Genomic DNA, 19,629 nt, shown 5'->3' on the forward strand with positions numbered 1-19,629 from the left:
AAGTACTAACCAGGCCCAACACTGCTTAGCTTCCAAGATCAGATGAGATTGGGCGTATCCAGTGTGGTGTGGCTGTAGATGAGTTTCGTGGTTTCTGTTTGAACTTTTCTTCTTCTAACTACTGGTTCATAAATGAATACATTTGAAAATGGAATGCATCAAAAGAACGGTGTTGGCAGTATAAAAATATCTACAGCACCTTTTATTCCCAGGTGGTCTCCCATCCAAGTACTAACCAGGCCCAACACTGCTTAGCTTCTAAGATCAGATGAGATTGGGCGTATCCAGTGTGGCTTGGCTGTAGATGAACTTTGTAGTTTCTGTTAGAACTTTTCTACTTCTAACTACTGGTTCATAAATGAATACGTTTGAAAATGGAATGCATCAACAGAACGGTGTTGGCTGTATAAAATTATCTACAGCACCTTGTATTCCCAGGTGGTCTCCCATCCAAGTACTAACCAAGCCCAACACTGCTTAACCAAGCCCAACACTGCTTAGCTTCCAAGATCAGATGAGATTGGGCGTATCCAGTGTGGTGTGGCTGTAGATGAGCTTTATGGTTTCTATTTGAACTTTTCTACTTCTAACTACTGGTTCATAAATGAATACATTTGAAAATTGAATGCATCAACAGAACGGTGTTGGCAGTATAAAAATATCTACAGCATCTTATATTCCCAGGTGGTCTCCCATCCAAGTACTAATAAGGCCCAACACTGCTTAGCTTCCAAGATCAGATGAGTTTGGGCGTATCCAGTGTGGTGTGGCTGTAGATGAACTTCGTGGTTTCTGTTAGAACTTTTCTACTTCTAACTACTGGTTCATAAATGAATACGTTTGAAAATGGAATGCATCAACAGAACGGTGTTGGCAGTATAAAATTATCTACAGCACCTTGTATTCCCAGGTGGTCTCCCATCCGAGTACTAACCAGGCCCAACACTGCTTAGCTTCCAAGATCAGATGAGATTGGGCGTATCCAGTGTGGTGTGGCTGTAGATGAACTTTGTGGTTTCTGTTAGAACTTTTCTACTTCTAACTACTGGTTCATAAATGAATACGTTTGAAAATGGAATGCATCAACAGAACGGTGTTGGCAGTATAAAAATATCTACAGCACCTTGAATTCCCAGGTGGTCTCCCATCCAAGTACTAACCAGGCCCAACACTGCTTAGCTTCCAAGATCAGATGAGATTGGGCGTATCCAGTGTGGTGTGGCTGTAGATGAGCTTCGTGGTTTCTGTTAGAACTTTTCTACTTCTAACTACTGGTTCATAAATGAATACGTTTGAAAATGGAATGCATTAACAGAACGGTGTTGGCAGTATAAAAATATCTACAGCACCTTGTATTCCCAGGCGGTCTCCCATCCAAGTACTAACCAGGCCCAACACTGCTTAGCTTCCAAGATCAGATGAGATTGGGCGTATCCAGTGTGGTGTGGCTGTAGATGAGCTTTGTGGTTTCTGTTAGAACTTTTCTACTTCTAACTACTGGTTCATAAATGAATATGTTTGAAAATGGAATGCATCAACAGAACGGTGTTGGCAGTATAAAAATATCTACAGCACCTTGTATTCCCAGGTGGTCTCCCATCCAAGTACTAACCAGGCCCAACACTGCTTAGCTTCCAAGATCAGATGAGATTGGGCATATCCAGTGTGGTGTGGCTGTAGATGAACTTTGTGGTTTCTGTTAGAACTTTTCTACTTCTAACTACTGGTTCATAAATGAATACGTTTGAAAATGGAATGCATCAACAGAACGGTGTTGGCTGTATAAAATTATCTACAGCACCTTGTATTCCCAGGTGGTCTCCCATCCAAGTACTAACCAAGCCCAACACTGCTTAACCAAGCCCAACACTGCTTAGCTTCCAAGATCAGATGAGATTGGGCGTATCTAGTGTGGTGTGGCTGTAGATGAGCTTTATGGTTTCTATTTGAACTTTTCTACTTCTAACTACTGGTTCATAAATGAATAAATTTGAAAATTGAATGCATCAACAGAACGGTTTTGGCAGTATAAAAATATCTACAGCACCTTATATTCCCAGGTGGTCTCCCATCCAAGTACTAACCAGGCCCAACACTGCTTAGCTTCCAAGATCAGATGAGATTGGGCGTATCCAGTGTGGTGTGGCTGTAGATGAGCTTTATGGTTTCTGTTAGAACTTTTCTACTTCTAACTACTGTTTCATAAATGAATACGTTTAAAAATGGAATGCCTCAACAGAACGGTGTTGGTAGTATAAAAATATCTACAGCACCTTGTATTCCCAGGTGGTCTCCCATCCAAGTACTAACCAGGCCCAACACTGCTTAGCTTCCAAGACCAGATGAGATTGGGCGTATCCAGTGTGGTGTGGCTGTAGATGAGCTTTGGGGTTTCTGTTAGAACTTTTCTACTTCTAACTACTGGTTCATAAATGAATACGTTTGAAAATGGAATGCATCAACAGAACGGTGTTGGCAGTATAAAAATATCTACAGGACCTTGTATTCCCAGGTGGTCTCCCATCCAAGTACTAACCAGACCCAACACTGCTAAGCTTCCAAGATCAGATGAGATTGGGCGTATCCAGTGTGGTGTGGCTGTAGATGAGCTTTGAGGTTTCTGTTAGAACTTTTCTACTTCTAACTACTGGTTCATAAATGAATACGTTTGAAAATGGAATGCATCAACAGAACGGTGTTGGCAGTATAAAAATATCTACAGCACCTTGTATTCCCAGGTGGTCTCCCATCCAAGTACTAACCAGGCCCAACACTGCTAAGCTTCCAAGATCAGATGAGATTGGGCGTATCCAGTGTGGTGTGGCTGTAGATGAACTTTTTGGTTTCTGTTAGAACTTTTCTACTTCTAACTACTGGTTCATAAATGAATACGTTTTAAAATGGAATGCATCAACAGAACGGTGTTGGCAGTATAAAATTATCTACAGCACCTTGTATTCCCAGGTGGTCTCCCATCCAAGTACTAACCAGGCCCCACACTGCTTAGCTTCCAAGATCAGATGAGATTGGGCGTACCCAGTGTGGTGTGGCTGTAGATGAGCTTTGTGGTTTCTGTTAGAACTTTTCTACTTCTAACTACTGGTTCATAAATGAATACGTTTGAAAATGGAATGCATCAACAGAACGGTGTTGGCAGTATAAAAATATCTACAGCACCTTGTATTCCCAGGTGGTCTCCCATCCAAGTACTAACCAGGCCAACACTGCTTAGCTTCCAAGATCAGATGAGATTGGGCGTATCCAGTGTGGTGTGGCTGTAGATGAGCTTTGTGGTTTCTGTTAGAACTTTTCTACTTCTAACTACTGGTTCATAAATGAATATGTTTGAAAATGGAATGCATCAACAGAACGGTGTTGGCAGTATAAAAATATCTACAGCACCTTGTATTCCCAGGTGGTCTCCCATCCAAGTACTAACCAGGCCCAACACTGCTTAGCTTACAAGATCAGATGAGATTGGGCATATCCAGTGTGGTGTGGCTGTAGAAGAGCTTTATGGTTTCTGTTAGTACTTTTCTACTTCTAACTACTGGTTCATAAATGAATACGTTTGAAAATGGAATGCATCAACAGAACGGTGTTGGTAGTATAAAAATATCTACAGCACCTTGTATTCCCAGGTGGTCTCCCATCCAAGTACTAACCAGACCCAACACTGCTTAGCTTCCAAGATCAGATGAGATTGGGCGTATCCAGTGTGGTGTGGCTGTAGATGAGCTTTGTGGTTTCTGTTAGAACTTTTCTACTTCTAACTACTGGTTCATAAATGAATACGTTTGAAAATGGAATGCATCAACAGAACGGTGTTAGCAGTATAAAAATATCTACAGCACCTTGTATTCCCAGGTGGTCTCCCATCCAAGTACTAACCAGGCCCAACACTGCTTAGCATACAAGATCAGATGAGATTGGGCGTATCCAGTGTGGTGTGGCTGTAGATGAGCTTTGTGGTTTCTGTTAGAACTTTTCTACTTCTAACTACTGGTTCATAAATGAATACGGTTGAAAATGGAATGCATCAACAGAACGGTGTTGGCAGTATAAAAATTTCTACAGCACCTTGTATTCCCAGGTGGTCTCCCATCCAAGTACTAACCAGGCCCAACACTGCTTAGCTTCCAAGATCAGATGAGATTGGGCGTATCCAGTGTGGTGTTGCTACAGATGAACTTTCTGGTTTCTGTTAGAACTTTTCTACTTCTAACTACTGGTTCATAAATGAATACGTTTTAAAATGGAATGCATCAACAGAACGGTGTTGGCAGTATAAAAATATGTACAGCACCTTGTATTCCGAGGTGGTCTCCCATCCAAGTACTAACCAGGCCCAACACTGCTTAGCTTCCAAGATCAGATGAGATTGGGCGTATCCAGTGTGGTGTGGCTGTAGATGAGCTTTGTGGTTTCTGTTAGAACTTTTCTACTTCTAACTACTGGTTCATAAATGAATACGTTTGAAAATGGAATGCATCAACAGAACGGTGTTGGTAGTATAAAAATATCTACAGCACCTTGTATTCCCAGGTGGTCTCCCATGCAAGTACTAACCAGGCCCAACACTGCTTAGCTTCCAAAATCAGATGAGATTGGGAATATCCAGTGTGGTGTGGCTGTAGATGAGCTTTATGGTTTCTGTTAGAACTTTTCTACTTCTAACTACTGTTTCATAAATGAATACGTTTGAAAATGGAATGCATCAACAGAACGGTGTTGGTAGTATAAAAATATTTACAGCACCTTGTATTCCCAGGTGGTCTCCCATCCAAGTACTAACCAGGCCCAACACTGCTTAGCTTCCAAGATCAGATGAGATTGGGCGTATCCAGTGTGGTGTGGCTGTAGATGAGCTTTGTGGTTTCTGTTAGAACTTTTCTACTTCTAACTACTGGTTCATAAATGAATACGTTTGAAAATGGAATGCATCAACAGAACGGTGTTAGCAGTATAAAAATATCTACAGCACCTTGTATTCCCAGGGGGTCTCCCATCCAAGTACTAACCAGGCCCAACACTGCTTAGCTTACAAGATCAGAGGAGATTGGGCGTATCCAGTGTGGTAAGGCTGTAGATGAGCTTTGTGGTTTCTGTTAGAACTTTTCTACTTCTAACTACTGGTTCATAAATGAATACGTTTGAAAATGGAATGCATCAACAGAACGGTGTTGGCAGTATAAAAATTTCTACAGCACCTTGTATTCCCAGGTGGTCTCCCATCCAAGTACTAACCAGGCCCAACACTGCTTAGCTTCCAAGATCAGATGAGATTGGGCGTATCCAGTGTGGTGTTGCTACAGATGAACTTTATGGTTTCTGTTAGAACTTTTCTACTTCTAACTACTGGTTCATAAATGAATACGTTTTAAAATGGAATGCATCAACAGAACGGTGTTGGCAGTATAAAAATATGTACAGCACCTTGTATTCCGAGGTGGTCTCCCATCCAAGTACTAACCAGGCCCAACACTGCTTAGCTTCCAAGATCAGATGAGATTGGGCGTATCCAGTGTGGTGTGGCTGTAGATGAGCTTTGTGGTTTCTGTTAGAACTTTTCTACTTCTAACTACTGGTTCATAAATGAATACGTTTGAAAATGGAATGCATCAACAGAACGGTGTTGGCAGTATAAAAATATCTACAGCACCTTGTATTCCCAGGTGGTCTCCCATCCAAGTACTAACCAGGCCCAACACTGCTTAGCTTTCAAGATCAGATGAGATTGGGCGTATCCAGTGTGGTGTGGCTGTAGATGAGCTATGTGGTTTCTGTTAGAACTTTTCTACTTCTAACTACTGGTTCATAAATGAATACGTTTGAAAATGGAATGCATCAACAGAACGGTGTTGGCAGTATAAAAATATCTACAGCACCTTGTATTCCCAGGTGGTCTCCCATCCAAGTACTAACCAGGCCAACACTGCTTAGCTTCCAAGATCAGATGAGATTGGGCGTATCCAGTGTGGTGTGGCTGTAGATGAGCTTTGTGGTTTCTGTTAGAACTTTTCTACTGCTAACTACTGGTTCATAAATGAATACGTTTGAAAATGGAATGCATCAACAGAACGGTGTTGGCAGTATAAAAATATCTACAGCACCTTGTATTCCGAGGTGGTCTCCCATCCAAGTACTAACCAGGCCCAACACTGCTTAGCTTTCAAGATCAGATGAGATTGGGCGTATCCAGTGTGGTGTGGCTGTAGATGAGCTTTGTGGTTTCTGTTAGAACTTTTCTACTGCTAACTACTGGTTCATAAATGAATACGTTTGAAAATGGAATGCATCAACAGAACGGTGTTGGCAGTATAAAAATATCTACAGCACCTTGTATTCCGAGGTGGTCTCCCATCCAAGTACTAACCAGGCCCAACACTGCTTAGCTTCCAAGATCAGATGAGATTGGGCGTATCCAGTGTGGTGTGGCTGTAGATGAGCTTTGTGGTTTCTGTTAGAACTTTTCTACTTCTAACTACTGGTTCATAAATGAATACGTTTTAAAATGGAATGCATCAACAGAACGGTGTTGGCAGTATAAAAATATCTACAGCACCTTGTATTCCGAGGTGGTCTCCCATCCAAGTACTAACCAGGCCCAACACTGATTAGCTTCCAAGATCAGATGAGATTGGGCGTATCCAGTGTGGTGTGGCTGTAGATGAGCTTTATGGTTTCTGTTAGAACTTTTCTACTTCTAACTACTGTTTCATAAATGAATACATTTGAAAATGGAATGCATCAACAGAACGGTGTTGGTAGTATAAAAATATCTACAGCACCTTGTATTCCCAGGTGGTCTCCTATCCAAGTACTAACCAGGCCCAACACTGCTTAGCTTCCAAGATCAGATGAGATTGGGCGTATCCAGTGTGGTGTGGCTGTAGATGAGCTTTGTGGTTTCTGTTAGAACTTTTCTACTTCTAACTACTGGTTCATAAATGAATACGTTTTAAAATGGAATGCATCAACAGAACGGTGTTGGCAGTATAAAAATATCTACAGCACCTTGTATTCCGAGGTGGTCTCCCATCCAAGTACTAAGCAGGCCCAACACTGCTTAGCTTCCAAGATCAGATGAGATTGGGCGTATCCAGTGTGGTGTGGCTGTAGATGAGCTTTGTGGTTTCTGTTAGAACTTTTCTACTTCTAACTACTGGTTCATAAATGAATACGTTTTAAAATGGAATGCATCAACAGAACGGTGTTGGCAGTATAAAATTATCTACAGCACCTTGTATTCCCAGGTGGTCTCCCATCCAAGTACTAACCAGGCCCAACACTGCTTAGCTTCCAAGATCAGATGAGATTGGGCGTATCCAGTGTGGTGTTGCTATAGATGAACTTTCTGGTTTCTGTTGGAACTTTTCTACTTCTAACTACTGGTTCATAAATGAATACGTTTTAAAATGGAATGCATCAACAGAACGGTGTTGGCAGTATAAAATTATCTACAGCACCTTGTATTCCGAGGTGGTCTCCCATCCAAGTACTAACCAAGCCCAACACTGCTTAGCTTCCAAGATCAGATGAGATTGGGCGTATCCAGTATGGTGTGGCTGTAGATGAGCTTTGTGGTTTCTGTTAGAACTTTTCTACTTCTAACAACTGGTTCATAAATGAATATGTTTGAAAATGGAATGCATCAACAGAACGGTGTTGGCAGTATAAAAATATCTACAGCACCTTGTATTCCCAGGTGGTCTCCCATCCAAGTACTAACCAGGCCCAACACTGCTTAGCTTCCAAGATCAGATGATATTGGGCGTACCCAGTGTGGTGTGGCTGTAGATGAGCTTTGTGGTTTCTGTTAGAACTTTTCTACTTCTAACTACTGGTTCATAAATGAATACGTTTTAAAATGGAATGCATCAACAGAACGGTGTTGGCAGTATAAAAATATCTACAGCACCTTGTATTCCGAGGTGGTCTCCCATCCAAGTACTAACCAGGCCCAACACTGCTTAGCTTCCAAGATCAGATGAGATTGGACGTATCCAGTGTGGTGTGGCTGTAGATGAGCTTTGTGGTTTCTGTTAGAACTTTTCTACTTCTAACTACTGGTTCATAAATGAATACGTTTTAAAATGGAATGCATCAACAGAACGGTGTTGGCAGTATAAAAATATCTACAGCACCTTGTATTCCCAGGTGGTCTCCCATCCAAGTACTAACCAGGCCCAACACTGCTGAGCTTCCAAGATCAGATGAGATTGGGCGTATCCAGTGTGGTGTGGCTGTAGATGAGCTTTGTGGTTTCTGTTAGAACTTTTCTACTTCTAACTACTGGTTCATAAATGAATACGTTTTAAAATGGAATGCATCAACAGAACGGTGTTGGCAGTATAAAAATATCTACAGCACCTTGTATTCCCAGGTGGTCTCCCATCCAAGTACTAACCAGGCCCAACACTGCTTAGCTTCCAAGATCAGATGAGATTGGGCGTATCCAGTGCGGTGTTGCTATAGGTGAACTTTCTGGTTTCTGTTAGAACTTTTCTACTTCTAACTACTGGTTCATAAATGAATACGTTTTAAAATGGAATGCATCAACAGAACGGTGTTGGCAGTATAAAAATATCTACAGCACCTTATATTCCGAGGTGGTCTCCCATCCAAGTACTAACCAGGCCCAACACTGCTTAGCTTCTAAGATCAGATGAGACTGGGCGTATCCAGTGTGGTGTGGCTGTAGATGAGCTTTATGGTTTCTGTTAGAACTTTTCTACTTCTAACTACTGTTTCATAAATGAATACGTTTGAAAATGGAATGCCTCAACAGAACGGTGTTGGTAGTATAAAAATATCTACAGCACCTTGTATTCCCAGGTGGTCTCCCATCCAAGTACTAACCAGGCCCAACACTGCTTAGCTTCCAAGACCAGATGAGATTGGGCGTATCCAGTGTGGTGTGGCTGTAGATGAGCTTTGGGGTTTCTGTTAGAACTTTTCTACTTCTAACTACTGGTTCATAAATGAATACGTTTGAAAATGGAATGCATCAACAGAACGGTGTTGGCAGTATAAAAATATCTACAGGACCTTGTATTCCCAGGTGGTCTCCCATCCAAGTACTAACCAGACCCAACACTGCTAAGCTTCCAAGATCAGATGAGATTGGGCGTATCCAGTGTGGTGTGGCTGTAGATGAGCTTTGAGGTTTCTGTTAGAACTTTTCTACTTCTAACTACTGGTTCATAAATGAATACGTTTGAAAATGGAATGCATCAACAGAACGGTGTTGGCAGTATAAAAAGATCTACAGCACCTTGTATTCCCAGGTGGTCTCCCATCCAAGTACTAACCAGGCCCAACACTGCTAAGCTTCCAAGATCAGATGAGATTGGACGTATCCAGTGTGGTGTGGCTGTAGATGAACTTTTTGGTTTCTGTTAGAACTTTTCTACTTCTAACTACTGGTTCATAAATGAATACGTTTTAAAATGGAATGCATCAACAGAACGGTGTTGGCAGTATAAAATTATCTACAGCACCTTGTATTCCCAGGTGGTCTCCCATCCAAGTACTAACCAGGCCCAACACTGCTTAGCTTCCAAGATCAGATGAGATTGGGCGTACCCAGTGTGGTGTGGCTGTAGATGAGCTTTGTGGTTTCTGTTAGAACTTTTCTACTTCTAACTACTGGTTCATAAATGAATACGTTTGAAAATGGAATGCATCAACAGAACGGTGTTGGCAGTATAAAAATATCTACAGCACCTTGTATTCCCAGGTGGTCTCCCATCCAAGTACTAACCAGGCCAACACTGCTTAGCTTCCAAGATCAGATGAGATTGGGCGTATCCAGTGTGGTGTGGCTGTAGATGAGCTTTGTGGTTTCTGTTAGAACTTTTCTACTTCTAACTACTGGTTCATAAATGAATATGTTTGAAAATGGAATGCATCAACAGAACGGTGTTGGCAGTATAAAAATATCTACAGCACCTTGTATTCCCAGGTGGTCTCCCATCCAAGTAGTAACCAGGCCCAACACTGCTTAGCTTCCAAGATCAGATGAGATTGGGCGTATCCAGTGTGGTGTGGCTGTAGATGAGTTTTGTGGTTTCTGTTAGAACTTTTCTACTTCTAACTACTGGTTCATAAATGAATACGTTTGAAAATGGAATGCATTAACAGAACGGTGTTGGCAGTATACAAATATCTACAGCACTTTGAATTCCCAGGTGGTCTCCCATTCAAGTACTAACCAGGCCCAACACTGCTTAGCTTCCAAGATCAGATGAGATTGGGCTTATCCAGTGTGGTGTGGCTGAAGATGAGCTTCGTGGTTTCTGTTAGAACTTTTCTACTTCTAACTACTGGTTCATAAATGAATACGTTTGAAAATGGAATGCATCAACAGAACGGTGTTGGCAGTATAAAAATATCTACAGCACCTTGTATTACCGGGTGGTCTCCCATCCAAGTACTAACCAGGCCCAACACTGCTTAGCTTCCAAGATCAGATGAGATTGGGCGTATCCAGTGTGGTGTTGCTGTAAATGAACTTTCTGGTTTCTGTTAGAACTTTTCTACTTCTAACTACTGGTTCATAAATGAATACGTTTTAAAATGGAATGCATCAACAGAACGGTGTTGGCAGTATAAAAATATCTACAGCACCTTGTATTCCCAGGTGGTCTCCCATCCAAGTACTAACCAGGCCCAACACTGCTTAGCTTTCAAGCTCAGATGAGATTGGGCGAATCCAGTGTGGTGTGGCTGTAGATGAGCTTTGTGGTTTCTGTTAGAACTTTTCTACTTCTAACTACTGGTTCATAAATGAATACGTTTGAAAATGGAATGCATCAACAGAACGGTGTTGGCAGTATAAAAATATCTACAGCACCTTGTATTCCCAGGTGGTCTCCCATCCAAGTACTAACCAGGCCCAACACTGCTTAGCTTCCAAGATCAGATGAGATTGGGCGTATTCAGTGTGGTGTGGCTGTAAATGAAATTTGTGGTTTCTGTTTGAACTTTTCTACTTCTAACTACTGGTTCATAAATGAATACATTTGAAAATGGAATGCATCAACAGAACGGTGTTGGCAGTATAAAAATATCTACAGCACCTTGTATTCCCAGGTGGTCTCCCATCCAAGTACTAACCAGGCCCAACACGGCTTAGCTTCCAAGATCAGATGAGATTGGGCATATCCAGGTGGTGTTGCTGTAGATGAACTTTCTGGTTTCTGTTAGAACTTTTCTACTTCTAACTACTGGTTCATAAATGAATACGTTTTAAAATGGAATGCATCAACAGAATGGTGTTGGCAGTATAAAAATATCTACAGCACCTTGTATTCCCAGGTGGTCTCCCATCCAAGTACTAACCAGGCCCAACACTGCTTAGCTTACAAGATCAGATGAGATTGGGCATATCCAGTGTGGTGTGGCTGTAGAAGAGCTTTATGGTTTCTGTTAGTACTTTTCTACTTCTAACTACTGGTTCATAAATGAATACGTTTGAAAATGGAATGCATCTACAGAACGGTGTTGGTAGTATAAAAATATCTACAGCACCTTGTATTCCCAGGTGGTCTCCCATCCAAGTACTAACCAGGCCCAACACTGCTTAGCTTCCAAAATCAGATGAGATTGGGAATATCCAGTGTGGTGTGGCTGTAGATGAGCTTTATGGTTTCTGTTCGAACTTTTCTACTTCTAACTACTGTTTCATAAATGAATACGTTTGAAAATGGAATGCATCAACAGAACGGTGTTGGTAGTATAAAAATATTTACAGCACCTTGTATTCCCAGGTGGTCTCCCATCCAAGTACTAACCAGGCCCAACACTGCTTAGCTTCCAAGATCAGATGAGATTGGGCGTATCCAGTGTGGTGTGGCTGTAGATGAGCTTTGTGGTTTCTGTTAGAACTTTTCTACTTCTAACTACTGGTTCATAAATGAATACGTTTGAAAATGGAATGCATCAACAGAACGGTGTTGGCAGTATAAAAATATCTACAGCACCTTGTATTCCCAGGTGGTCTCCCATCCAAGTACTAACCAGACCCAACACTGCTTAGCTTCCAAGATCAGATGAGATTGGGCGTATCCAGTGTGGTGTGGCTGTAGATGAGCTTTGTGGTTTCTGTTAGAACTTTTCTACTTCTAACTACTGGTTCATAAATGAATACGTTTGAAAATGGAATGCATCAACAGAACGGTGTTGGCAGTATAAAAATATCTACAGCACCTTGTATTCCCAGGTGGTCTCCCATCCAAGTACTAACCAGGCCCAACACTGCTTAGCTTACAAGATCAGATGAGATTGGGCGTATCCAGTGTGGTGTGGCTGTAGATGAGCTTTGTGGTTTCTGTTAGAACTTTTCTACTTCTAACTACTGGTTCATAAATGAATACGTTTGAAAATGGAATGCATCAACAGAACGGTGTTGGCAGTATAAAAATTTCTACAGCACCTTGTATTCCCAGGTGGTCTCCCATCCAAGTACTAACCAGGCCCAACACTGCTTAGCTTCCAAGATCAGATGAGATTGGGCGTATCCAGTGTGGTGTTGCTACAGATGAACTTTCTGGTTTCTGTTAGAACTTTTCTACTTCTAACTACTGGTTCATAAATGAATACGTTTTAAAATGGAATGCATCAACAGAACGGTGTTGGCAGTATAAAAATATGCACAGCACCTTGTATTCCGAGGTGGTCTCCCATCCAAGTACTAACCAGGCCCAACACTGCTTAGCTTCCAAGATCAGATGAGATTGGGCGTATCCAGTGTGGTGTGGCTGTAGATGAGCTTTGTGGTTTCTGTTAGAACTTTTCTACTTCTAACTACTGGTTCATAAATGAATACGTTTGAAAATGGAATGCATCAACAGAACGGTGTTGGCAGTATAAAAATATCTACAGCACCTTGTATTCCCAGGTGGTCTCCCATCCAAGTACTAACCAGGCCCAACACTGCTTAGCTTTCAAGATCAGATGAGATTGGGCGTATCCAGTGTGGTGTGGCTGTAGATGAGCTATGTGGTTTCTGTTAGAACTTTTCTACTTCTAACTACTGGTTCATAAATGAATACATTTGAAAATGGAATGCATCAACAGAACGGTGTTGGCAGTATAAAAATATCTACAGCACCTTGTATTCCCAGGTGGTCTCCCATCCAAGTACTAACCAGGCCAACACTGCTTAGCTTCCAAGATCAGATGAGATTGGGCGTATCCAGTGTGGTGTGGCTGTAGATGAGCTTTGTGGTTTCTGTTAGAACTTTTCTACTGCTAACTACTGGTTCATAAATGAATACTTTTGAAAATGGAATGCATCAACAGAACGGTGTTGGCAGTATAAAAATATCTACAGCACCTTGTATTCCGAGGTGGTCTCCCATCCAAGTACTAACCAGGCCCAACACTGCTTAGCTTCCAAGATCAGATGAGATTGGGCGTATCCAGTGTGGTGTGGCTGTAGATGAGCTTTGTGGTTTCTGTTAGAACTTTTCTACTTCTAACTACTGGTTCATAAATGAATACGTTTTAAAATGGAATGCATCAACAGAACGGTGTTGGCAGTATAAAAATATCTACAGCACCTTGTATTCCGAGGTGGTCTCCCATCCAAGTACTAACCAGGCCCAACACTGATTAGCTTCCAAGATCAGATGAGATTGGGCGTATCCAGTGTGGTGTGGCTGTAGATGAGCTTTATGGTTTCTGTTAGAACTTTTCTACTTCTAACTACTGTTTCATAAATGAATACATTTGAAAATGGAATGCATCAACAGAACGGTGTTGGTAGTATAAAAATATCTACAGCACCTTGTATTCCCAGGTGGTCTCCTATCCAAGTACTAACCAGGCCCAACACTGCTTAGCTTCCAAGATCAGATGAGATTGGGCGTATCCAGTGTGGTGTGGCTGTAGATGAGCTTTGTGGTTTCTGTTAGAACTTTTCTACTTCTAACTACTGGTTCATAAATGAATACGTTTGAAAATGGAATGCATCAACAGAACGGTGTTGGCAGTATAAAAATATCTACAGCACCTTGTATTCCGAGGTGGTCTCCCATCCAAGTACTAACCAGGCCCAACACTGCTTAGCTTCCAAGATCAGATGAGATTGGGCGTATCCAGTGTGGTGTGGCTGTAGATGAGCTTTGTGGTTTCTGTTAGAACTTTTCTACTTCTAACTACTGGTTCATAAATGAATACGTTTTAAAATGGAATGCATCAACAGAACGGTGTTGGCAGTATAAAAATATCTACAGCACCTTGTATTCCCAGGTGGTCTCCCATCCAAGTACTAACCAGGCCCAACACTGCTTAGCTTCCAAGATCAGATGAGATTGGGCGTATCCAGTGTGGTGTTGCTATAGATGAACTTTCTGGTTTCTGTTAGAACTTTTCTACTTCTAACTACTGGTTCATAAATGAATACGTTTTAAAATGGAATGCATCAACAGAACGGTGTTGGCAGTATAAAATTATCTACAGCACCTTGTATTCCGAGGTGGTCTCCCATCCAAGTACTAACCAGGCCCAACACTGCTTAGCTTCCAAGATCAGATGAGATTGGGCGTATCCAGTGTGGTGTGGCTGTAGATGAGCTTTGTGGTTTCTGTTAGAACTTTTCTACTTCTAACTACTGGTTCATAAATGAATATGTTTGAAAATGGAATGCATCAACAGAACGGTGTTGGCAGTATAAAAATATCTACAGCACCTTGTATTCCCAGGTGGTCTCCCATCCAAGTACTAACCAGGCCCAACACTGCTTAGCTTCCAAGATCAGATGATATTGGGCGTACCCAGTGTGGTGTGGCTGTAGATGAGCTTTGTGGTTTCTGTTAGAACTTTTCTACTTCTAACTACTGGTTCATAAATGAATACGTTTTAAAATGGAATGCATCAACAGAACGGTGTTGGCAGTATAAAAATATCTACAGCACCTTGTATTCCGAGGTGGTCTCCCATCCAAGTACTAACCAGGCCCAACACTGCTTAGCTTCCAAGATCAGATGAGATTGGAAGTATCCAGTGTGGTGTGGCTGTAGATGAGCTTTGTGGTTTCTGTTAGAACTTTTCTGCTTCTAACTACTGGTTCATAAATGAATACGTTTGAAAATGGAATGCATCAACAGAACGGTGTTGGCAGTATAAAAATATCTACAGCACCTTGTATTCCCAGGTGGTCTCCCATCCAAGTACTAACCAGGCCCAACACTGCTTAGCTTCCAAGATCAGATGAGATTGGGCGTATCCAGTGTGGTGTGGCTGTAGATGAGCTTTGTGGTTTCTGTTAGAACTTTTCTACTTCTAACTACTGGTTCATAAATGAATAAGTTTTAAAATGGAATGCATCAACAGAACGGTGTTGGCAGTATAAAAATATCTACAGCACCTTGTATTCCCAGGTGGTTTCCCATCCAAGTACTAACCAGGCCCAACACTGCTTAGCTTCCAAGATCAGATGAGATTGGGCGTATCCAGTGCGGTGTTGCTATAGATGAACTTTCTGGTTTCTGTTAGAACTTTTCTACTTCTAACTACTGGTTCATAAATGAATACGTTTTAAAATGGAATGCATCAACAGAACGGTGTTGGCAGTATAAAAATATCTACAGCACCTTATATTCCGAGGTGGTCTCCCATCCAAATACTAACCAGGCCCAACACTGCTTAGCTTCCAAGATCAGATGAGATTGGGCGTATCCAGTGTGGTGTGGCTGTAGATGAGCTTTACAGTTTCTGTTAGAACTTTTCTACTTCTAACTACTGTTTCATAAATGAATACGTTTGAAAATGGAATGCCTCAACAGAACGGTGTTGGTAGTATAAAAATATCTACAGCACCTTGTATTCCCAGGTGGTCTCCCATCCAAGTACTAACCAGGCCCAACACTGCTTAGCTTCCAAGACCAGATGAGATTGGGCGTATCCAGTGTGGTGTGGCTGTAGATGAGCTTTGGGGTTTCTGTTAGAACTTTTCTACTTCTAACTACTGGTTCATAAATGAATACGTTTGAAAATGGAATGCATCAACAGAACGGTGTTGGCAGTATAAAAATATCTACAGGACCTTGTATTCCCAGGTGGTCTCCCATCCAAGTACTAACCAGACCCAACACTGCTAAGCTTCCAAGATCAGATGAGATTGGGCGTATCCAGTGTGGTGTGGCTGTAGATGAGCTTTGAGGTTTCTGTTAGAACTTTTCTACTTCTAACTACTGGTTCAAAAATGAATAAGTTTGAAAATGGAATGCATCAACAGAACGGTGTTGGCAGTATAAAAATATCTACAGCACCTTGTATTCCCAGGTGGTCTCCCATCCAAGTACTAACCAGGCCCAACACTGCTAAGCTTCCAAGATCAGATGAGATTGGACGTATCCAGTGTGGTGTGGCTGTAGATGAACTTTTTGGTTTCTGTTAGAACTTTTCTACTTCTAACTACTGGTTCATAAATGAATACGTTTTAAAATGGAATGCATCAACAGAACGGTGTTGGCAGTATAAAATTATCTACAGCACCTTGTATTCCCAGGTGGTCTCCCATCCAAGTACTAACCAGGCCCAACACTGCTTAGCTTCCAAGATCAGATGAGATTGGGCGTACCCAGTGTGGTGTGGCTGTAGATGAGCTTTGTGGTTTCTGTTAGAACTTTTCTACTTCTAACTACTGGTTCATAAATGAATACGTTTGAAAATGGAATGCATCAACAGAACGGTGTTGGCAGTATAAAAATATCTACAGCACCTTGTATTCCCAGTTGGTCTCCCATCCAAGTACTAACCAGGCCAACACTGCTTAGCTTCCAAGATCAGATGAGATTGGGCGTATCCAGTGTGGTGTGGCTGTAGATGAGCTTTGTGGTTTCTGTTAGAACTTTTCTACTTCTAACTACTGGTTCATAAATGAATACGTTTGAAAATGGAATGCATCAACAGAACGGTGTTGGCAGTATAAAAACATCTACAGCACCTTGTAATCCCAGGTGGTCTCCCATCCAAGTACTAACCAGGCCCAACACTGCTTAGCTTCCAAGATCAGATGAGATTGGGCGTATCCAGTGTGGTGTTGCTGTAGATGAACTTTCTGGTTTCTGTTAGAACTTTTCTACTTCTAACTACTGGTTCATAAATGAATACGTTTTAAAATGTTATGCATCAACAGAACGGTGTTGGCAGTATAAAAATATCTACAGCACCTTGTATTCCGAGGTGGTCTCCCATCCAAGTACTAATTAGGCCCAACACTGCTTAGCTTCCAAGATCAGATGAGATTGGGTGTATCCAGTGTGGTGTGGCTGTAGATGAGCTTTATGGTTTCTGTTAGAACTTTTCTACTTCTAACTACTGTTTCATAAATGAATACGTTTGAAAATGGAATGCATCAACAGAACGGTGTTGGTAGTATAAAAATATCTACAGCACCTTGTATTCCCAAGTGGTCTCCCATCCAAGTACTAACCAGGCCCAACACTGCTTAGCTTCCAAGATCAGATGAGATTGGGCGTATCCAGTGTGGTGTGGCTGTAGATGAGCTTTGTGGTTTCTGTTAGAACTTTTCTACTTCTAACTACTGGTTCATAAATGAATACGTTTTAAAATGGAATGCATCAACAGAACGGTGTTGGCAGTATAAAAATATCTACAGCACCTTGTATTCCCAGGTGGTCTCCCATCCAAGTACTAACCAGGCCCAACACTGCTTAGCTTCCAAGATCAGATGAGATTGGGCGTATCCAGTGTGGTGTGGCTGTAGATGAGCTTTGTGGTTTCTGTTAGAACTTTTCTACTTCTAACTACTGGTTCATAAATGAATACGTTTTAAAATGGAATGCATCAACAGAACGGTGTTGGCAGTATAAAAATATCTACAGCACCTTGTATTCCCAGGTGGTCTCCCATCCAAGTACTAACCAGACCCAACACTGCTTAGCTTCCAAGATCAGATGAGATTGGGCGTATCCAGTGTGGTGTTGCTATAGATGAACTTTCTGGTTTCTGTTAGAACTTTTCTACTTCTAACTACTGGTTCATAAATGAATACATTTTAAAATGGAATGCATCAACAGAACGGTGTTGGCAGTATAAAAATACCTACAGCACCTTATATTCCGAGGTGGTCTCCCATCCAAGTACTAACCAGGCCCAACACTGCTTAGCTTCCAAGATCAGATGAGATTGGGCGTATCCAGTGTGGTGTGGCTGTAGATGAGCTTTATGGTTTCTGTTTGAACTTTTCTACTTCTAACTACTGTTTCATAAATGAATACGTTTGAAAATGGAATGCCTCAACAGAACGGTGTTGGTAGTATAAAAATATCTACAGCACCTTGTATTCCCAGGTGGTCTCCCATCCAAGTACTAACCATGCCCAACACTGCTTAGCTTCCAAGATCAGATGAGATTGGGCGTATCCAGTGTGGTGTGGCTGTAGATGAGCTTTGTGGTTTCTGTTAGAACTTTTCTACTTCTAACTACTGGTTCATAAATGAATACGTTTGAAAATGGAATGCATCAACAGAACGGTGTTGGCAGTATAAAAATATCTACAGCACCTTGTATTCCCAGGTGGTCTCCCATCCAAGTACTAACCAGACCCAACACTGCTTAGCTTCCAAGATCAGATGAGATTGGGCGTATCCAGTGTGGTGTGGCTGTAGATGAGCTTTGTGGTTTCTGTTAGAACTTTTCTACTTCTAACTACTGGTTCATAAATGAATACGTTTGAAAATGGAATGCATCAACAGAACGGTGTTCGCAGTATAAAAATATCTACAGCACCTTGTATTCCCAGGTGGTCTCCCATCCAAGTACTAACCAGGCCCAACACTGCTAAGCTTCCAAGATCAGATGAGATTCGACGTATCCAGTGTGGTGTGGCTGTAGATGAACTTTTTGGTTTCTGTTAGAACTTTTCTACTTCTAACTACTGGTTCATAAATGAATACGTTTTAAAATGGAATGCATCAACAGAATGGTGTTGGCAGTATAAAATTATCTACAGCACCTTGTATTCCGAGGTGGTCTCCCATCCAAGTACTAACCAGGCCCAACACTGCTTAGCTTCCAAGATCAGATGAGATTGGGCGTATCCAGTGTGGTGTGGCTGTAGATGAGCTTTGTGGTTTCTGTTAGAACTTTTCTACTTCTAACTACTGGTTCATAAATGAATACGTTTGAAAATGGAATGCATCAACAGAACGGTGTTGGCAGTATAAAAATATCTACAGCACCTTGTATTCCCAGGTGGTCTCCCATCCAAGTACTAACCAGGCCCAACACTGCTTAGCTTCCAAGATCAGATGAGATTGGGCGTATCCAGTGTGGTGTTGCTATAGATGAACTTTCTGGTTTCTGTTAGAACTTTTCTACTTCTAACTACTGGTTCATAAATGAATACGTTTTAAAATGGAATGCATCAACAGAACGGTGTTGGCAGTATAAAAATATCTACAGCACCTTATATTCCGAGGTGGTCTCCCATCCAAGTACTAACCAGGCCCAACACTGCTTAGCTTCCAAGATCAGATGAGATTGGGCGTATCCAGTGTGGTGTGGCTGTAGATGAGCTTTATGGTTTCTGTTAGAACTTTTCTACTTCTAACTACTGTTTCATAAATGAATACATTTGAAAATGGAATGCCT

The 19,629-nt window shown here is 41.6% G+C and overlaps 72 non-coding genes and 15 pseudogenes across 72 annotated transcripts in view; all 87 read right to left on the bottom strand.

Moving 5' to 3' along the window:
* Window positions 1-80, bottom strand: part of LOC134895757 (5S ribosomal RNA) — a 119-nt gene extending 39 nt beyond the window's left edge. Inside the window, exon 1 of the ribosomal RNA XR_010171943.1 lies at window positions 1-80. This exon is cut by the window's left edge and continues 39 nt beyond it. This is a non-coding gene — a ribosomal RNA (5S ribosomal RNA).
* Window positions 81-187: 107 nt separating this feature from the next.
* On the bottom strand, window positions 188-306 carry LOC134888020 (5S ribosomal RNA; annotated as a pseudogene).
* A 107-nt stretch (window positions 307-413) lies between these two features.
* Window positions 414-552, bottom strand: LOC134891508 (5S ribosomal RNA; annotated as a pseudogene).
* Window positions 553-659: 107 nt separating this feature from the next.
* On the bottom strand, window positions 660-778 carry LOC135066337 (5S ribosomal RNA). Its single transcript, XR_010252587.1, has one exon. It is a non-coding gene; the product is annotated as a 5S ribosomal RNA (ribosomal RNA).
* Window positions 779-885: 107 nt separating this feature from the next.
* On the bottom strand, window positions 886-1,004 carry LOC134901386 (5S ribosomal RNA). The gene has a single exon (XR_010174876.1). It is a non-coding gene; the product is annotated as a 5S ribosomal RNA (ribosomal RNA).
* Window positions 1,005-1,111: 107 nt separating this feature from the next.
* On the bottom strand, window positions 1,112-1,230 carry LOC134900743 (5S ribosomal RNA). The gene has a single exon (XR_010174248.1). It is a non-coding gene; the product is annotated as a 5S ribosomal RNA (ribosomal RNA).
* Window positions 1,231-1,337: 107 nt separating this feature from the next.
* Window positions 1,338-1,456, bottom strand: LOC134900932 (5S ribosomal RNA). The gene has a single exon (XR_010174433.1). It is a non-coding gene; the product is annotated as a 5S ribosomal RNA (ribosomal RNA).
* Window positions 1,457-1,563: 107 nt separating this feature from the next.
* LOC135059087 (5S ribosomal RNA) lies at window positions 1,564-1,682 on the bottom strand. The gene has a single exon (XR_010245504.1). It is a non-coding gene; the product is annotated as a 5S ribosomal RNA (ribosomal RNA).
* Window positions 1,683-1,789: 107 nt separating this feature from the next.
* On the bottom strand, window positions 1,790-1,928 carry LOC134894229 (5S ribosomal RNA; annotated as a pseudogene).
* Window positions 1,929-2,035: 107 nt separating this feature from the next.
* On the bottom strand, window positions 2,036-2,154 carry LOC135058474 (5S ribosomal RNA). The gene has a single exon (XR_010244903.1). It is a non-coding gene; the product is annotated as a 5S ribosomal RNA (ribosomal RNA).
* A 107-nt stretch (window positions 2,155-2,261) lies between these two features.
* LOC135061062 (5S ribosomal RNA) lies at window positions 2,262-2,380 on the bottom strand. Its single transcript, XR_010247454.1, has one exon. It is a non-coding gene; the product is annotated as a 5S ribosomal RNA (ribosomal RNA).
* A 107-nt stretch (window positions 2,381-2,487) lies between these two features.
* On the bottom strand, window positions 2,488-2,606 carry LOC134892181 (5S ribosomal RNA; annotated as a pseudogene).
* Window positions 2,607-2,713: 107 nt separating this feature from the next.
* LOC135066302 (5S ribosomal RNA) lies at window positions 2,714-2,832 on the bottom strand. The gene has a single exon (XR_010252553.1). It is a non-coding gene; the product is annotated as a 5S ribosomal RNA (ribosomal RNA).
* Window positions 2,833-2,939: 107 nt separating this feature from the next.
* On the bottom strand, window positions 2,940-3,058 carry LOC135063650 (5S ribosomal RNA). Its single transcript, XR_010249975.1, has one exon. It is a non-coding gene; the product is annotated as a 5S ribosomal RNA (ribosomal RNA).
* Window positions 3,059-3,165: 107 nt separating this feature from the next.
* On the bottom strand, window positions 3,166-3,283 carry LOC135063159 (5S ribosomal RNA). The gene has a single exon (XR_010249496.1). It is a non-coding gene; the product is annotated as a 5S ribosomal RNA (ribosomal RNA).
* A 107-nt stretch (window positions 3,284-3,390) lies between these two features.
* On the bottom strand, window positions 3,391-3,509 carry LOC134887072 (5S ribosomal RNA; annotated as a pseudogene).
* A 107-nt stretch (window positions 3,510-3,616) lies between these two features.
* Window positions 3,617-3,735, bottom strand: LOC135062183 (5S ribosomal RNA). The gene has a single exon (XR_010248537.1). It is a non-coding gene; the product is annotated as a 5S ribosomal RNA (ribosomal RNA).
* A 107-nt stretch (window positions 3,736-3,842) lies between these two features.
* Window positions 3,843-3,961, bottom strand: LOC134885540 (5S ribosomal RNA). The gene has a single exon (XR_010169653.1). It is a non-coding gene; the product is annotated as a 5S ribosomal RNA (ribosomal RNA).
* Window positions 3,962-4,068: 107 nt separating this feature from the next.
* Window positions 4,069-4,187, bottom strand: LOC134885874 (5S ribosomal RNA). Its single transcript, XR_010169979.1, has one exon. It is a non-coding gene; the product is annotated as a 5S ribosomal RNA (ribosomal RNA).
* Window positions 4,188-4,294: 107 nt separating this feature from the next.
* Window positions 4,295-4,413, bottom strand: LOC134884373 (5S ribosomal RNA). The gene has a single exon (XR_010168523.1). It is a non-coding gene; the product is annotated as a 5S ribosomal RNA (ribosomal RNA).
* A 107-nt stretch (window positions 4,414-4,520) lies between these two features.
* Window positions 4,521-4,639, bottom strand: LOC134885967 (5S ribosomal RNA). The gene has a single exon (XR_010170067.1). It is a non-coding gene; the product is annotated as a 5S ribosomal RNA (ribosomal RNA).
* A 107-nt stretch (window positions 4,640-4,746) lies between these two features.
* On the bottom strand, window positions 4,747-4,865 carry LOC135062642 (5S ribosomal RNA). The gene has a single exon (XR_010248990.1). It is a non-coding gene; the product is annotated as a 5S ribosomal RNA (ribosomal RNA).
* A 107-nt stretch (window positions 4,866-4,972) lies between these two features.
* On the bottom strand, window positions 4,973-5,091 carry LOC134886921 (5S ribosomal RNA; annotated as a pseudogene).
* Window positions 5,092-5,198: 107 nt separating this feature from the next.
* Window positions 5,199-5,317, bottom strand: LOC134885875 (5S ribosomal RNA). Its single transcript, XR_010169980.1, has one exon. It is a non-coding gene; the product is annotated as a 5S ribosomal RNA (ribosomal RNA).
* A 107-nt stretch (window positions 5,318-5,424) lies between these two features.
* On the bottom strand, window positions 5,425-5,543 carry LOC134884374 (5S ribosomal RNA). The gene has a single exon (XR_010168524.1). It is a non-coding gene; the product is annotated as a 5S ribosomal RNA (ribosomal RNA).
* A 107-nt stretch (window positions 5,544-5,650) lies between these two features.
* On the bottom strand, window positions 5,651-5,769 carry LOC135061632 (5S ribosomal RNA). Its single transcript, XR_010248008.1, has one exon. It is a non-coding gene; the product is annotated as a 5S ribosomal RNA (ribosomal RNA).
* Window positions 5,770-5,876: 107 nt separating this feature from the next.
* On the bottom strand, window positions 5,877-5,994 carry LOC135063160 (5S ribosomal RNA). Its single transcript, XR_010249497.1, has one exon. It is a non-coding gene; the product is annotated as a 5S ribosomal RNA (ribosomal RNA).
* A 107-nt stretch (window positions 5,995-6,101) lies between these two features.
* LOC135068892 (5S ribosomal RNA) lies at window positions 6,102-6,220 on the bottom strand. The gene has a single exon (XR_010255083.1). It is a non-coding gene; the product is annotated as a 5S ribosomal RNA (ribosomal RNA).
* Window positions 6,221-6,327: 107 nt separating this feature from the next.
* Window positions 6,328-6,446, bottom strand: LOC135061995 (5S ribosomal RNA). The gene has a single exon (XR_010248360.1). It is a non-coding gene; the product is annotated as a 5S ribosomal RNA (ribosomal RNA).
* Window positions 6,447-6,553: 107 nt separating this feature from the next.
* LOC135068978 (5S ribosomal RNA) lies at window positions 6,554-6,672 on the bottom strand. Its single transcript, XR_010255169.1, has one exon. It is a non-coding gene; the product is annotated as a 5S ribosomal RNA (ribosomal RNA).
* A 107-nt stretch (window positions 6,673-6,779) lies between these two features.
* On the bottom strand, window positions 6,780-6,898 carry LOC135063696 (5S ribosomal RNA). The gene has a single exon (XR_010250021.1). It is a non-coding gene; the product is annotated as a 5S ribosomal RNA (ribosomal RNA).
* Window positions 6,899-7,005: 107 nt separating this feature from the next.
* Window positions 7,006-7,124, bottom strand: LOC135068426 (5S ribosomal RNA). The gene has a single exon (XR_010254628.1). It is a non-coding gene; the product is annotated as a 5S ribosomal RNA (ribosomal RNA).
* A 107-nt stretch (window positions 7,125-7,231) lies between these two features.
* Window positions 7,232-7,350, bottom strand: LOC135063234 (5S ribosomal RNA). The gene has a single exon (XR_010249568.1). It is a non-coding gene; the product is annotated as a 5S ribosomal RNA (ribosomal RNA).
* A 107-nt stretch (window positions 7,351-7,457) lies between these two features.
* On the bottom strand, window positions 7,458-7,576 carry LOC135070379 (5S ribosomal RNA). The gene has a single exon (XR_010256545.1). It is a non-coding gene; the product is annotated as a 5S ribosomal RNA (ribosomal RNA).
* Window positions 7,577-7,683: 107 nt separating this feature from the next.
* LOC134886253 (5S ribosomal RNA) lies at window positions 7,684-7,802 on the bottom strand. The gene has a single exon (XR_010170343.1). It is a non-coding gene; the product is annotated as a 5S ribosomal RNA (ribosomal RNA).
* Window positions 7,803-7,909: 107 nt separating this feature from the next.
* Window positions 7,910-8,028, bottom strand: LOC135069381 (5S ribosomal RNA). The gene has a single exon (XR_010255564.1). It is a non-coding gene; the product is annotated as a 5S ribosomal RNA (ribosomal RNA).
* A 107-nt stretch (window positions 8,029-8,135) lies between these two features.
* On the bottom strand, window positions 8,136-8,254 carry LOC135066159 (5S ribosomal RNA). The gene has a single exon (XR_010252414.1). It is a non-coding gene; the product is annotated as a 5S ribosomal RNA (ribosomal RNA).
* A 107-nt stretch (window positions 8,255-8,361) lies between these two features.
* Window positions 8,362-8,480, bottom strand: LOC135070038 (5S ribosomal RNA). Its single transcript, XR_010256212.1, has one exon. It is a non-coding gene; the product is annotated as a 5S ribosomal RNA (ribosomal RNA).
* Window positions 8,481-8,587: 107 nt separating this feature from the next.
* LOC134890886 (5S ribosomal RNA) lies at window positions 8,588-8,706 on the bottom strand (annotated as a pseudogene).
* A 107-nt stretch (window positions 8,707-8,813) lies between these two features.
* On the bottom strand, window positions 8,814-8,932 carry LOC135061063 (5S ribosomal RNA). The gene has a single exon (XR_010247455.1). It is a non-coding gene; the product is annotated as a 5S ribosomal RNA (ribosomal RNA).
* A 107-nt stretch (window positions 8,933-9,039) lies between these two features.
* Window positions 9,040-9,158, bottom strand: LOC134892182 (5S ribosomal RNA; annotated as a pseudogene).
* A 107-nt stretch (window positions 9,159-9,265) lies between these two features.
* LOC135070439 (5S ribosomal RNA) lies at window positions 9,266-9,384 on the bottom strand. Its single transcript, XR_010256605.1, has one exon. It is a non-coding gene; the product is annotated as a 5S ribosomal RNA (ribosomal RNA).
* Window positions 9,385-9,491: 107 nt separating this feature from the next.
* LOC135059492 (5S ribosomal RNA) lies at window positions 9,492-9,610 on the bottom strand. The gene has a single exon (XR_010245893.1). It is a non-coding gene; the product is annotated as a 5S ribosomal RNA (ribosomal RNA).
* Window positions 9,611-9,717: 107 nt separating this feature from the next.
* Window positions 9,718-9,835, bottom strand: LOC135063161 (5S ribosomal RNA). Its single transcript, XR_010249498.1, has one exon. It is a non-coding gene; the product is annotated as a 5S ribosomal RNA (ribosomal RNA).
* A 107-nt stretch (window positions 9,836-9,942) lies between these two features.
* Window positions 9,943-10,061, bottom strand: LOC135064171 (5S ribosomal RNA). The gene has a single exon (XR_010250483.1). It is a non-coding gene; the product is annotated as a 5S ribosomal RNA (ribosomal RNA).
* Window positions 10,062-10,168: 107 nt separating this feature from the next.
* On the bottom strand, window positions 10,169-10,287 carry LOC134892282 (5S ribosomal RNA; annotated as a pseudogene).
* Window positions 10,288-10,394: 107 nt separating this feature from the next.
* Window positions 10,395-10,513, bottom strand: LOC134889527 (5S ribosomal RNA; annotated as a pseudogene).
* A 107-nt stretch (window positions 10,514-10,620) lies between these two features.
* On the bottom strand, window positions 10,621-10,739 carry LOC135069613 (5S ribosomal RNA). The gene has a single exon (XR_010255791.1). It is a non-coding gene; the product is annotated as a 5S ribosomal RNA (ribosomal RNA).
* A 107-nt stretch (window positions 10,740-10,846) lies between these two features.
* Window positions 10,847-10,965, bottom strand: LOC134902104 (5S ribosomal RNA). The gene has a single exon (XR_010175579.1). It is a non-coding gene; the product is annotated as a 5S ribosomal RNA (ribosomal RNA).
* A 107-nt stretch (window positions 10,966-11,072) lies between these two features.
* On the bottom strand, window positions 11,073-11,190 carry LOC134893564 (5S ribosomal RNA; annotated as a pseudogene).
* A 107-nt stretch (window positions 11,191-11,297) lies between these two features.
* Window positions 11,298-11,416, bottom strand: LOC134887073 (5S ribosomal RNA; annotated as a pseudogene).
* A 107-nt stretch (window positions 11,417-11,523) lies between these two features.
* LOC135067876 (5S ribosomal RNA) lies at window positions 11,524-11,642 on the bottom strand. Its single transcript, XR_010254084.1, has one exon. It is a non-coding gene; the product is annotated as a 5S ribosomal RNA (ribosomal RNA).
* Window positions 11,643-11,749: 107 nt separating this feature from the next.
* On the bottom strand, window positions 11,750-11,868 carry LOC135062643 (5S ribosomal RNA). The gene has a single exon (XR_010248991.1). It is a non-coding gene; the product is annotated as a 5S ribosomal RNA (ribosomal RNA).
* Window positions 11,869-11,975: 107 nt separating this feature from the next.
* On the bottom strand, window positions 11,976-12,094 carry LOC135062184 (5S ribosomal RNA). The gene has a single exon (XR_010248538.1). It is a non-coding gene; the product is annotated as a 5S ribosomal RNA (ribosomal RNA).
* Window positions 12,095-12,201: 107 nt separating this feature from the next.
* On the bottom strand, window positions 12,202-12,320 carry LOC135065859 (5S ribosomal RNA). Its single transcript, XR_010252129.1, has one exon. It is a non-coding gene; the product is annotated as a 5S ribosomal RNA (ribosomal RNA).
* Window positions 12,321-12,427: 107 nt separating this feature from the next.
* On the bottom strand, window positions 12,428-12,546 carry LOC134885876 (5S ribosomal RNA). The gene has a single exon (XR_010169981.1). It is a non-coding gene; the product is annotated as a 5S ribosomal RNA (ribosomal RNA).
* A 107-nt stretch (window positions 12,547-12,653) lies between these two features.
* Window positions 12,654-12,772, bottom strand: LOC134887615 (5S ribosomal RNA; annotated as a pseudogene).
* Window positions 12,773-12,879: 107 nt separating this feature from the next.
* LOC135061633 (5S ribosomal RNA) lies at window positions 12,880-12,998 on the bottom strand. The gene has a single exon (XR_010248009.1). It is a non-coding gene; the product is annotated as a 5S ribosomal RNA (ribosomal RNA).
* Window positions 12,999-13,105: 107 nt separating this feature from the next.
* LOC135063162 (5S ribosomal RNA) lies at window positions 13,106-13,223 on the bottom strand. The gene has a single exon (XR_010249499.1). It is a non-coding gene; the product is annotated as a 5S ribosomal RNA (ribosomal RNA).
* A 107-nt stretch (window positions 13,224-13,330) lies between these two features.
* Window positions 13,331-13,449, bottom strand: LOC135061998 (5S ribosomal RNA). Its single transcript, XR_010248362.1, has one exon. It is a non-coding gene; the product is annotated as a 5S ribosomal RNA (ribosomal RNA).
* Window positions 13,450-13,556: 107 nt separating this feature from the next.
* Window positions 13,557-13,675, bottom strand: LOC135068979 (5S ribosomal RNA). Its single transcript, XR_010255170.1, has one exon. It is a non-coding gene; the product is annotated as a 5S ribosomal RNA (ribosomal RNA).
* Window positions 13,676-13,782: 107 nt separating this feature from the next.
* On the bottom strand, window positions 13,783-13,901 carry LOC135063697 (5S ribosomal RNA). The gene has a single exon (XR_010250022.1). It is a non-coding gene; the product is annotated as a 5S ribosomal RNA (ribosomal RNA).
* A 107-nt stretch (window positions 13,902-14,008) lies between these two features.
* LOC135061999 (5S ribosomal RNA) lies at window positions 14,009-14,127 on the bottom strand. Its single transcript, XR_010248363.1, has one exon. It is a non-coding gene; the product is annotated as a 5S ribosomal RNA (ribosomal RNA).
* A 107-nt stretch (window positions 14,128-14,234) lies between these two features.
* On the bottom strand, window positions 14,235-14,353 carry LOC135063235 (5S ribosomal RNA). Its single transcript, XR_010249569.1, has one exon. It is a non-coding gene; the product is annotated as a 5S ribosomal RNA (ribosomal RNA).
* Window positions 14,354-14,460: 107 nt separating this feature from the next.
* On the bottom strand, window positions 14,461-14,579 carry LOC135061944 (5S ribosomal RNA). The gene has a single exon (XR_010248309.1). It is a non-coding gene; the product is annotated as a 5S ribosomal RNA (ribosomal RNA).
* Window positions 14,580-14,686: 107 nt separating this feature from the next.
* Window positions 14,687-14,805, bottom strand: LOC134886255 (5S ribosomal RNA). Its single transcript, XR_010170345.1, has one exon. It is a non-coding gene; the product is annotated as a 5S ribosomal RNA (ribosomal RNA).
* Window positions 14,806-14,912: 107 nt separating this feature from the next.
* LOC135069653 (5S ribosomal RNA) lies at window positions 14,913-15,031 on the bottom strand. Its single transcript, XR_010255830.1, has one exon. It is a non-coding gene; the product is annotated as a 5S ribosomal RNA (ribosomal RNA).
* Window positions 15,032-15,138: 107 nt separating this feature from the next.
* On the bottom strand, window positions 15,139-15,257 carry LOC134895768 (5S ribosomal RNA). The gene has a single exon (XR_010171944.1). It is a non-coding gene; the product is annotated as a 5S ribosomal RNA (ribosomal RNA).
* A 107-nt stretch (window positions 15,258-15,364) lies between these two features.
* On the bottom strand, window positions 15,365-15,483 carry LOC135068402 (5S ribosomal RNA). Its single transcript, XR_010254605.1, has one exon. It is a non-coding gene; the product is annotated as a 5S ribosomal RNA (ribosomal RNA).
* Window positions 15,484-15,590: 107 nt separating this feature from the next.
* Window positions 15,591-15,709, bottom strand: LOC134885420 (5S ribosomal RNA). Its single transcript, XR_010169534.1, has one exon. It is a non-coding gene; the product is annotated as a 5S ribosomal RNA (ribosomal RNA).
* A 107-nt stretch (window positions 15,710-15,816) lies between these two features.
* Window positions 15,817-15,935, bottom strand: LOC135061064 (5S ribosomal RNA). The gene has a single exon (XR_010247456.1). It is a non-coding gene; the product is annotated as a 5S ribosomal RNA (ribosomal RNA).
* A 107-nt stretch (window positions 15,936-16,042) lies between these two features.
* Window positions 16,043-16,161, bottom strand: LOC134892183 (5S ribosomal RNA; annotated as a pseudogene).
* A 107-nt stretch (window positions 16,162-16,268) lies between these two features.
* On the bottom strand, window positions 16,269-16,387 carry LOC134885776 (5S ribosomal RNA). The gene has a single exon (XR_010169881.1). It is a non-coding gene; the product is annotated as a 5S ribosomal RNA (ribosomal RNA).
* Window positions 16,388-16,494: 107 nt separating this feature from the next.
* Window positions 16,495-16,613, bottom strand: LOC135059493 (5S ribosomal RNA). The gene has a single exon (XR_010245894.1). It is a non-coding gene; the product is annotated as a 5S ribosomal RNA (ribosomal RNA).
* Window positions 16,614-16,720: 107 nt separating this feature from the next.
* LOC135068649 (5S ribosomal RNA) lies at window positions 16,721-16,838 on the bottom strand. The gene has a single exon (XR_010254844.1). It is a non-coding gene; the product is annotated as a 5S ribosomal RNA (ribosomal RNA).
* A 107-nt stretch (window positions 16,839-16,945) lies between these two features.
* LOC134885914 (5S ribosomal RNA) lies at window positions 16,946-17,064 on the bottom strand. The gene has a single exon (XR_010170016.1). It is a non-coding gene; the product is annotated as a 5S ribosomal RNA (ribosomal RNA).
* A 107-nt stretch (window positions 17,065-17,171) lies between these two features.
* LOC135060600 (5S ribosomal RNA) lies at window positions 17,172-17,290 on the bottom strand. Its single transcript, XR_010246993.1, has one exon. It is a non-coding gene; the product is annotated as a 5S ribosomal RNA (ribosomal RNA).
* Window positions 17,291-17,397: 107 nt separating this feature from the next.
* Window positions 17,398-17,516, bottom strand: LOC134901208 (5S ribosomal RNA). Its single transcript, XR_010174699.1, has one exon. It is a non-coding gene; the product is annotated as a 5S ribosomal RNA (ribosomal RNA).
* A 107-nt stretch (window positions 17,517-17,623) lies between these two features.
* On the bottom strand, window positions 17,624-17,742 carry LOC134895780 (5S ribosomal RNA). Its single transcript, XR_010171946.1, has one exon. It is a non-coding gene; the product is annotated as a 5S ribosomal RNA (ribosomal RNA).
* Window positions 17,743-17,849: 107 nt separating this feature from the next.
* LOC135070349 (5S ribosomal RNA) lies at window positions 17,850-17,968 on the bottom strand. Its single transcript, XR_010256517.1, has one exon. It is a non-coding gene; the product is annotated as a 5S ribosomal RNA (ribosomal RNA).
* Window positions 17,969-18,075: 107 nt separating this feature from the next.
* LOC135068590 (5S ribosomal RNA) lies at window positions 18,076-18,194 on the bottom strand. Its single transcript, XR_010254785.1, has one exon. It is a non-coding gene; the product is annotated as a 5S ribosomal RNA (ribosomal RNA).
* A 107-nt stretch (window positions 18,195-18,301) lies between these two features.
* LOC135065209 (5S ribosomal RNA) lies at window positions 18,302-18,420 on the bottom strand. The gene has a single exon (XR_010251495.1). It is a non-coding gene; the product is annotated as a 5S ribosomal RNA (ribosomal RNA).
* Window positions 18,421-18,527: 107 nt separating this feature from the next.
* Window positions 18,528-18,646, bottom strand: LOC135062186 (5S ribosomal RNA). Its single transcript, XR_010248540.1, has one exon. It is a non-coding gene; the product is annotated as a 5S ribosomal RNA (ribosomal RNA).
* Window positions 18,647-18,753: 107 nt separating this feature from the next.
* On the bottom strand, window positions 18,754-18,872 carry LOC134892051 (5S ribosomal RNA; annotated as a pseudogene).
* Window positions 18,873-18,979: 107 nt separating this feature from the next.
* Window positions 18,980-19,098, bottom strand: LOC135062000 (5S ribosomal RNA). The gene has a single exon (XR_010248364.1). It is a non-coding gene; the product is annotated as a 5S ribosomal RNA (ribosomal RNA).
* A 107-nt stretch (window positions 19,099-19,205) lies between these two features.
* Window positions 19,206-19,324, bottom strand: LOC135063237 (5S ribosomal RNA). Its single transcript, XR_010249571.1, has one exon. It is a non-coding gene; the product is annotated as a 5S ribosomal RNA (ribosomal RNA).
* Window positions 19,325-19,431: 107 nt separating this feature from the next.
* Window positions 19,432-19,550, bottom strand: LOC135066136 (5S ribosomal RNA). Its single transcript, XR_010252392.1, has one exon. It is a non-coding gene; the product is annotated as a 5S ribosomal RNA (ribosomal RNA).
* Between the last annotated feature and the right edge of the window lie 79 nt (window positions 19,551-19,629).

This window comes from Pseudophryne corroboree, chromosome 3, assembly GCF_028390025.1.
Source record: "Pseudophryne corroboree isolate aPseCor3 chromosome 3, aPseCor3.hap2, whole genome shotgun sequence".
Lineage (NCBI taxonomy): Eukaryota > Metazoa > Chordata > Amphibia > Anura > Myobatrachidae > Pseudophryne > Pseudophryne corroboree.